We start from the raw sequence: 9,333 nt of genomic DNA on the forward strand, positions 1-9,333 counted from the left end.
ACTGAGGATACTAGGCTATTTGTCCCAAATAGGGTCCAGCGACAGGGGAGCACTTTTCAGAAGAGAGAGGCAGGAATGGCAAGATTGAGAACTTTCTTAGGATGACCATAACGTTGATTTTCCAAGGGAGTACATTTTTGAGAATAAAAACTAGCATTAGTCATTAAGAATTAAACTGGAAGCACAGACATAAACCAAGATGGTTCTAGGGAAATTGCATGGTGTTGTCACCCTACCCTATACCACCAGCATTAAATCCAAGAAGAATCAAGACATCATCAATCACTGTCCTACAGACATCACTAATCAATCCTCACATTCCTTCCACCCAGCCCAGATGAGCTTAGAAATTTCTTAGCATAGTACTCCCGAAACTACTAATCCATCAGTTTGGGCCCTTGAGTCAAAATCTTTTTATTACAGCTGACCTTGTAATAGAAATCAGACATAGTAGAAATCATAATCCCATGCCCAGATAGCTTCTGGGAGCTGATGAACCCATCCCCCAGCTGCTGACTTTACTGTCTGCTAATGGCTGACAGCTGGAGCTCTCACCAAGCATTGCCCATAGCTGAGGGAAACTGCCTTGCCCAAGGTCATATTCTTCCCCAAGTGCACCAGAAACCAATGGTAACCCCGCCCCTCCCACCACTGTGCTTCAATTTGAGTCAAGTGTGAAGGACCACCCTAGATCCAGAGCTTTCTAAAAGATCAGCTGAGGCTGATAGCAGGTCCGCTTCTGCCCAGCCTTGACTTCCTCTCTTCCCAACAGATGGGGAAGAGAGTCTTCCCTCAATAAGCCTTCAGCACATAACTCCATTTCAAGGTCTGTTTCCAGGGATCCCTATCTGAGGAACCAAACTACCTCTGTGCTGTTAGTAAGAAGTAAACCCCAAAATAAACTTCTTAATTTGTATCTTAATAAAATGGATCAGTTAGCATTTATTTCCTGTTCCAAAATTTAAATGATCTTAATTTAAAAGCAGCCCTAGAAAACACATGCCTCTTCACTCTTTGCAATCAGAAAGGTTCAAGTCCTCTCCTTCTCTGGTCTCCAGTGGAGGAGAGGGTTGTTAATGTGGTTCCACAATAGTAAAATGGGACAACACTTTTAGGGAGTGAGGAGACCTGGGTTTTAGTTCTGGCTTTGCCAATGACTCACTATGATGTGGGAAAATCATTTCCTCTCTCTAGGTGGATCCAGATTTACTTGTCTATAAGATATAAGGCTTATCAAAATAATTATGAGAAACTTAAAAATAAGGCTAAAAAGTGAGTCTTGCATTCTTTCAATGTTATGCAGGCACAAAGACCTCCCAGAGATTGTCTAGAGTAATGAATTTAATTTTTCTCACCATTTGCCAATAGCTGAAGGTTCCAAATTCAGTAAAATTTCTTACTACCTGGTAGAGTTTTGCCTAGTAGATATGCAAATAATTTCTATTCATGGAACCACAAAGAATTATAGCTCAGTTCTTATGTAACCCAGTAAACTTACCCTAATATTGCAATAGTATATACCTGACTTTTTAAGTGTTATTTGAACCAATCATAACATCTTTAATGGTTCCTTTGCTAATTCATGAGTTAAATAGACTCTTTTACATGTGGTTCATTTATATTTGCCTGAGAGTCATGATTTTACCTTTTTAAAAATTATACTTCATCAGGCTTGATCTGCTCCATGATGCTGAAAGAAAACCAATCCACATGGGGCATCTGGGTGCCCAGTGGGTTAAGCGTCTGACTCTTGATCTCACCTCAGGTCTCAATCTCAGAGTCCTGGAATCAAGCCCTGCCTTGGGCTCCACGCTGGGTTTGGAGCCTACTTATAATAATAAACAAACACAAACAATCCGCGCAGCCATTTTGATAATTAAGGGATCTCATGGTATCTACACAAAGGCATCCCGGACTCCTTTCTGCAGAAATCAGCTGGACCATGTTACCCTTAGGAGAGTAGTCAGCATACCAGCCCGTCACCAGAACCACCATCCCTTAACCACTGGGTGGTTGGGGGAGAGGTGAGGAAAGAGCAGCAGAGCCAAGGTTTAGTGAGAGGGACCTTCCCAAGGTTTCCCAGGTCTGAAAGGTATGCAAGTTATGCATCATCAGAGCTAGGATCCAAACCCAGGCCTGTCTAGCTCTCTAGGAAGCCCATAATGCCCACTCCTCAAACTTCCATGCTGTGGTTCATCTGCCTGAAATCCCAATGTATATCACATATGCCTGGCACCTAGTAGGCAATCAGTGTATATCCCATGAAATTAAAAATTTTTAACTATTCCTAATGACCAGAAAACTTGGCTATGTCCAAAGGACCAAATCTACTGATGAGCCTCACTTCAGAGCCCTAGAAAAGACACACACTCGGGAGCTGGACAGGCCTACCTTCCATCCCCTCATTGCCATTTGGTGGCTAATTAGCAGTGTAACCTTGAACCAGAAATGAAATCCCCGTGAGCCTTAGCTTCCTCTCCTGCTACATGTAAATAATCCTCACAGGCTTCTTATGAGGATTAAAGATAAAAAAAAAAAAAAACAAAGTGAAAGTACTTAGCACAAGACCTAGCCCAAAGGTGCCCCTACCCACAATGGTCTTTTGGTCTTTCCTTCCCCTCTCAGAAGACTCTGGAAGGCTTTGAGGCCTCGGCTGTGTGGCTGCTTCTACCAGCCCCCACTCCAGGCACACAGTGATCAAGGGATGGGAAAATCCCTCTGTTCAAACAGGTGTCACTGTTCTAAACCTACAGTCTCATTTCCTGATCGTGTCTTAATCTGCTCATCGGTGGTGAAAGTTGATTTCTTGCACATTCTTATATCAGTGGGAATTTCTGCCCTTGGCTGACAGGCATTATGGACTGGCTTTGACATACAGCCCTACAGGGCCTGAACAGCCCCTATTCTTTCCTAGTCCTGAAAGGGAGCTTTGTGCCAAGGATTCATTAAACTGCACTGCACAGCCCCTTCATAAATGGGGCTCAATAATGAACAGTCGATTTAACTGGAAAAGCTGCTGGAGCTGTTAAATTAAAGGGAAATAAAGTGCATTTTAGACTCAGTCTGCCAGAAGAAATGGTGACCTAAAAGGAAAATCTTCATTTTTATTGAACTGAAGTTTTTAAAAAGTTTAAAATGTCCAGGAAGCTTCCTTGTGACAGGCACTGAGACATAACAGCTCAGAATGCAGGCTTGAGATAGTGGTGCTTTCTGTTCACCATCGCAAAGTGTGTCTCGAGCTCTTAAATGGTGCAAAGGAATGATCTCATTCTGAGAAGGAATAGGCCACAAGAAGTGTTGTTTGTTTGTTTAAGATGTTTAAAGTATTTTAAGACCAGGATTTCTCCCTCATCCTTGGAACAATCAAAGGACTAAGAACCATTCTTTTCTGCTGTTTTTCTGCTCTTTCAGGAATAAGAAATTTCTCTGGGAGGAATCCAATTGTCTCTCTTCACACTACAGCTCAGAGTTACATATTTAAGTATCGTGCTTTGACATCTGACTCAGTGGTCTCTCTTTTACGTCTGAGATTTTCAGAAGCATGCCTTAGTGCTCCAGAGAACCTTCTCTTCAACTTCTTCTTCTGAGTTACATAACTTCTTGCCGTGGTGAGAGAGAAAGTCTACTAACACATCCTGGAATGTTACAGTTTCCAATAACTGTCAGGTACAAGAAGCAAAAGCCACTATGCTTTGGCAGATAGATTAACCATATGGTGATCTTAGCTTTTCTCCACTAAGCTGCTGTGAGCTGGGAATGCTTCTTAACAGGCTTCCCTATCCTCCGGGTTTTCAAATCTTTATATAGAATCTGCTTGTGGGTATGTACAGGCTTCACTACCCTAGTCAAGGCCTTCTCTTGTTTTCATCGTTAAGTATCGTTTGACCATCGAAAACGACAGTCACTCATCACAGGGAATTTAAAGAGAAACCTGAAAGGCAATGTGAAATAAATAAAGGCCCACTTCCACCCTTATTGTTCAGGGTCACTGGAATCCAAACACAGATTTTCAGTTGCAAAGCTGTATAGAAAAGGCAAAACTTCCTTTTTAAGAAGTTATATGCTCTCTTTCTGAAAACTACTTTTTCATTTGAAATCTAAGCCATCAATTTAATTCTTTAGGATTCTGCATTAGGCGATTCAAAGCCACCTTGAGAATTTTCTGAAGTTGAAAAGAATAAATCGGTGCATGTATTCATTTTAAATAGTAACAATGGTGACCCAGTAAATAGTATTGTTTTATTTTTTGTCCATCTACTGCTAATGAGTCACCGTCAAACAATATAAATCATGGGCTCTCCACACCATGAAATTCTAGATTCATAATAAAACTTCTGCCTATCTGAATAAATTCTAGGATGGACCTTGGCCACTGTGAGCCTTGATGGTGACTAGGGTCTACACTTGCATCAGAATAAACAAAGTTTCATTCACTTTCCATTAAAGATCTGCAGACTCCAAAAAGGCTGTGCCATCCCGCATGGATTGTGTGCCCTGACCACATTTTGACATTTAGCGATGGAGTAAATATCCATTAGAAAATACATATTAGACCAGTCCAACTTTTACATGTTGCATCAGTCAAACACACTGTCCCAGTCATAAGCAAACATTAAATTATTCTATAGGTATTTAGCTTAAAGACAGAGCTAAGAGAATTTTCTGAATCTGCAGAGTTGACTACAGCCAGATTACAAATTAAGGAGAATGTTACTACGTTACAGCTTATCTGAAGGAAAATGACTAGAGAAGCAATGGTGATCAAAATCAAAACACAGAAGGAGGTATGCTTCTATAAGATGTAGAACATTTATAAAATCTTATGTGTTTTTTTTTTTCTCCTACCAGTGTGTAATTCTTATGAGGAAAGGAAAGAAGTTATCCTCAGTGCCTAAGAGGAAGTATGAGAGGTAGATGTTTAATAACTATTTGACAAGGGAATAAAAGAAAGAGGAGGGAAAGGAAGATAAGGAAAAAGAAAAAAAAAAAAAAACAAAGGAATGTGAGACAAGGAAAGGAGAATGCTAGCCCAAGGAAAATTAGAAACAAAATAGCTTTCTTCACATATTTAAAATACATCATTTTGGGAAAAGAATTAAATTTATTGTTTTAGAAACCAAATAATTTCACCAAGAGCTATAAACAGAAAGCTAAGAGATTTCTGTGTCCTAGGTATAAGGAGTAATAAGTAAAAAAGTAAATAAGTAAAAAAGGTGAATCTGAAAGATCAACAACTCTTCTTAAATCCATAAGAAAAATAAGGTCACAGGGCAAACCCCCAAAACTGGAAGGAAAGGCAAATACAGAGAATCTAACTTACTGGAGCAGAAACATCCGTAGGACCAGTACTGTAGTAAGATAACCTGAACTGTGATTGCAAAATGCTGGGGGCTCAGTGTAGAAACCCGAGAAATAAAAACTTCAGGGGACCCAGTCATCACGGATTCCCCCAAATTTTGTACGTTTCAGTTCCTGGAGCTCTACCAGTTCTCAAAGTAAATAATGAAGAAAAAAATCCCCTTGTGCTTCTAGCAAGGTCGGGAGAAAAAGAACCACCTTGAACTAAGCCAGAGCATTCTGTTCTGAACCAGGTCTGCCCTCAGGAAAAACTAACCAGAGTCTGACCTCCCTAGAGAAAGGGAAATAGCCAACTCCAGCTCACACAAACCATCTTGTCCCACTTGAGGGGAGGGGAAAAACAACAACAACCCTGAAAGCACTTGTGAAGTTCATAGTCCACAAAAAGACTGAGCCCTAATCACAGGTCTATAAAATGCTTCCCCACTCCCCATACCTCACCCCCCCCATTACTAGAGTCATATGTAGTTCATTTTACCCAGTACATAATGTTCAACTATCAAGAAAAATTACAAGGCATACTAAAGGGCAAAAAGAGTTTGAAGAGACAGAGCAGGCATCAGAACCAGACTCACAGATGGCAGGGATACTGGAATTATCAGACCAGGAATTTATCTATGATTAATACACTAACGGATCTAATGAATAAAAAGAAGGAGAATCACAGCCATTCTTTCCTCTCCCATTCCTTCTTCCTGTCTCTTTTTTGCCCTACTTTTCTTGTCCTGAATAATTTAGTTCTAAAGCAGCCAGGAGAGGAGAACAGAGTCAACATCTGTGCGGGCAGTGGGACAGGGTGGGTTGTAGAAGAACTGAAGTGGCCCACTGTAAGGTGCCACCATCCCCAAGCAGTGAAAGGATATCAACCCATTTGTCAGTCTGATGTATGCAAGGGGGGAGGGGTCCATGGAAGGGAGCTCCCTGTTGAGTGTCAGAGCCAGAGCACAGTGAGGAATGGGGTATGACATCTCAGAGCTCAAACAAGAGAAGAAGGCATCCATATGGATGAAAGGCCCAGCACAGAATATTGGAGAGGGTTGAGGAAGGCATTCATGTAGGACAAGGAGAAAAGACAGAGATGAGATGCCTTTATATAGGGGGACTGATCAAAAATTAAATATATTAAGGATCGAGAGCCAGGATTCTTACTTTCAGAGAAGAGAGTTTCAAGTATTTAAAGGGGAGGGGGGCTAAAAGAAGCGCCGTGGTATTGGATTAGAACTGGAGGCTTTGATGTAAATTTATGGGTTTTAATATATGTAGATAAATATAAAAATAAATATAGACACAAATGTGTGTTCCCTAATCCTGTCTACTGGGAGGAACCGGGAGCAGCCACAGGCCAATAGCAATAAACGTATTTTGCACTCAGATCTTGACTCCTTGGATAATTAGTTGATTCTAGTACTGAGGAAGGAAAATAAAATAACCCTAGAATATCTCTTTGTGCCAGGGAAAGGAAATGCTCCATGAATGAATGGAGATCTGTCGAAAGGACTCAGAAGCAAGCTTGAAGGGGTTCCCACTGACCAAACAGAAAACAATTTGAGCATCAAGATAAATAATGATCATAATGGTTTATAAACCATTGAATAAAACTGAAAACAATGAGTCCAAACAGATATATTTAGATAAATGGATAAATTAAAAGTCTGGTAAGAAATTGAATATTTACATAGCTTTAAAGAATCTCCCCACAAAATATGTATTATATATGATGTAGAAAAGAGTAAATTTACATAGTAAAAAAGCCTGGAAGTTACCACATTAGTCAAATGATCAAAATAAACATTATCAGTAATGGGAGAAATTGAAATCACACTCTACTGAGATAGAATACATTAAGAAGAATACAGAATTATTTCTGAGATATTCCTGCCTAAAATACATAATCTAAATCTAACATGAGAAAAATTCAGCCAAACCCAAGGTAGCAGGTTAGAGTTGCCACTGTCAGGAGTATGAGCATAAGAGCTCATTTTGGGGGGCACAGTGAAGGGAAAGAGAAAACTGACCAGCTATGGACAATTGTTCTTCCTTTTTCTGATTCAGTACTGGGTTCCAGATAGAACATGTTAGATTTTTCTGAGAAGGTTCTCTGAGGAGCAGTGATGTTGTTACATGGAATAGCACACTTTTGTTCTGGATCTGAGACTCAGACACACCTGGAATTTTCCCTCCCTGCAAGTCCATCCACTGGACCTTTGGCTGAAGGAACAAGCCTTCGGACTTGCATTCTAATTGGATTTCTCCGGACTTAGTGACCTCCACGTGGAAGTGAGGATCTGGGCCAAGAACTGGGAAGAGAAAGAGAGAGATTTAAGGTTCTAAACTCATTTTTCTGCACACATGTTCCTGCCCTCCTCTTAAAGAATTATTGCTATGGACTAAACTCCAATGTATGGGGGAGGAAACTGAGGCTCTGAAGTCTTGCTTACAAAGGATAGGATCTCGACTCCTGGGCTAGATAGGAGCCCAACTCAGTCCAACACAAATAGTCCCTACCCATTTCTAAACCTCTACCAGAAGTCTCTTTACTAGCTATTATTTAGCTCCAAATACTGCTCTGTGGCTTCCTTAGGCTGGTCCCTTCCACCTTTGTACAGGTACACCAGCTGGAAGGACAGGGAATGGGATCAGCTTACCTGTATGCTAGTAGTGCTTTGAGTAGGAAAAAGGAAGCAGGTCAGATCAGAGCAGAACCACTGGGTTCACAGGGCCCTTGGATTTGAAATGTTCCTGAAAAGAGAAAGAGAACAGAGTTGGAGGACTGGAGGTAAGTTTGGGCAGATGGAGGTGGCCTAACTTATATATATGTGGTTGGCTATTTCCACCTTCCCAAAGTCCTGGGGACAATGTCTGAAAGGGATAGCTACTGGATCATGGGGGCCTCTTTTCTGACCTGAACATACATGTAGAACTAGGAAGGGATTGGAGACATTGGAGGTAGGAGGAGTAGGCCTGGACATGGGTGAGGCAAGCAAAGTGCTCAGGGCACAAAACTAAAGGAGGTACTCACTCTCAGTTCATGCAAGTAACCCTGAGTATGAGAGAGTGAGCGCCTCTTTACATTTGTTGACACATAATATTAACCATCATCAGCCATCCCTTGTCAACTTGACGCCCATATATATCTCCTTATACTATACTTAATCTCTGAATTAGGACAAGAAGCAGTTTTCTTTCAGCTGGCAAGACCAGCAATATACCTTTACCATCCTACCTCAGAAGTATATTAAATGTCCAGCCATATATCATAATTTAGTGTGCAGGGACTCTGACCATCTTTCTCTTCTACAATATATCACACTGCATCCATTATATTGAGATGACAATATGCTGATTAAATCTACTGACTGAAGGAGTGACAACTCTAGACTTATTGGTCGTATATTTGTGTGTCAGAGAGTAGTAAATTAACCCAACAAAAATTCAGAGGCCTTCTACCTCAGTGAAATTTTTAGAGATCCAATGGTGTGGAACATGTATAGCTATTCCTTCTTAGATTAAGGAGAAAGTGCTGCATCTGGTCACTTGTACAACAAAAATGCAGGCGTAATGCATAGTATGTCTTTTTTGATCTTGGAGTCAACCTATTTCTCATTTGGGTGTGCTACTCCAGCCCGTTCACCAAGTGACCCGAAAAGCAACTAAATTTATTGGAATGTATGGTAACTCTAAGGAGGTAGTTTGAGGAATTGCCAGACTGTTTTCCAAAGCAGCTATACTCCTTAACATTCCCCCCAGCTATATATCAGAGCTCAAATTCTCCTACATCCCTACCAAAAATACTTATTTTCTATCTTCTGGGTTATAGCCATTCTGTGAGTGTGAAGCAGTATCTCATTAGAGTCTTGGTTTGTATTTCCTTAATGGCTAATGATGTTTAGCATTTTTATATGATTATTGTCCATTTGTATGTGTTCTTTGGAGAAATGTTTACTTAAATCCTTTGCTCATCAGAAAAAAAATACA

The sequence above is a fragment of the Martes martes genome, assembly GCF_963455335.1.
Source record: "Martes martes genome assembly, chromosome: 10".
NCBI lineage: Eukaryota > Metazoa > Chordata > Mammalia > Carnivora > Mustelidae > Martes > Martes martes.